Raw genomic sequence first — 1,333 nt, 5'->3', positions numbered from 1 at the left:
TGAAAAGGTACATGAAGATGCGAGTGCTCATCTCTAACACTTATGGAGATCTGCAACACTTTAACCATCAAGAGAGTTACCAGGGACGTCATACTACTTCGTATCTTCCCATTCTCACTTCTAGGGAAGGCGAAGTAATGGTTCTATGCCAACAAAGATAGAAATACTATCTGGGAGAACTGCTCGCTGTCTTCCTAACAAGGTTCTTTTCCACATGCAAGACCAATGCTCTGCATGGGAGAATCTTAAGTTTTTAGCAGCATCATGATGAATCTATCTTTGAGGCATGGGAACGCTTCCAAAACTACATATAAGAATGTCCTCACCATGGGATGGAGGACTGGCTACTCATGCAAACTTTCTACCATGGGTTGACATATAGCACCCGTAAGAACATGGATGCCACTGCTAAAGGTGCATTCTTGTCACTTACAATTGCACAAGCAACAACTTTCATGGAGAAGATGGTCTCTAACCAAGGTTGGAATGAAGAAAGTGTTCAGACCCGTAAGAGAGGTGGAGGTATGCATCAACTCAAGGAGGTAGACATGTTGTTTGCCAAGATGGATCTGCTCATGAAGAAACTTGAAGACCGAGCCAATGAGAAGCAAGAAGTCATGCACATTCATGATTCCCGCATGACCTATGAAGAATGTGGAAACACTGGGCATTCAGGGAACAACTGTCCTAAAACCCACGAGGATGTGAACTTCATCAACAATAAAAACTATCGTCCTCAACAGAATCAAGGATGGAACCAGCAACAGAGGACTAACTACCAAGGTAATTACCAAGGTAACTATCAAGGTAAAAATTACAATAACTTCAATAATCAACCACCCTTGAGAGAATTAATTTCTAGCCAAGCAAAAATTAATTTCAAGGAGATCCACACAGGCACCTGCGGCAACCATGCCGCCTCTAGAACACTGGTTGGAAAGGCTTTCTGAGCTAGTTTCTACTAGCCCTCAGCTATAGCTGATGCTAAAGCACTCGTTCGCCGATGTGAGAACTGCTAGTTTTTCGCCAAGAAAATCCACGTCCTAGCTCAGGTCTTGCAAATGATCCCTGCATCGTGGCCCTTTGCATGCTGGGGAGTGGATATGATCGGGTTGTTCAAGCTCGTGCCGAGAGGTTTCTGCTGGGTCTATGTCTGCATTGACAAATTCTCTAAGTGGATCGAATATAAATCCCTGGTCCAAGCTATAGCGAAGAAAGCAGCCGAGCTGCTCGACGACATAATCCACCGGTTCGGCCGACCGAACAACATCATCACCGACCTTGAGTCCACATTCACTGGCAGTGACTTCTAGGATTTCTGTGACGAAAGATG

At 44.6% G+C, this 1,333-nt stretch overlaps 1 non-coding gene across 1 annotated transcript; it reads right to left on the bottom strand.

The window, feature by feature from the left end:
• Positions 1-225: 225 nt before the first annotated feature.
• On the bottom strand, positions 226-334 carry LOC136529992 (small nucleolar RNA R71). The gene has a single exon (XR_010777504.1). It is a non-coding gene; the product is annotated as a small nucleolar RNA R71 (small nucleolar RNA).
• Positions 335-1,333: the final 999 nt, after the last annotated feature.

This window comes from Miscanthus floridulus, chromosome 19 (genome assembly GCF_019320115.1).
Source record: "Miscanthus floridulus cultivar M001 chromosome 19, ASM1932011v1, whole genome shotgun sequence".
NCBI lineage: Eukaryota > Viridiplantae > Streptophyta > Magnoliopsida > Poales > Poaceae > Miscanthus > Miscanthus floridulus.
Note: the sequence above shows the minus strand (reverse complement) of the source record. Positions and strands in the feature narration are given on the sequence as shown.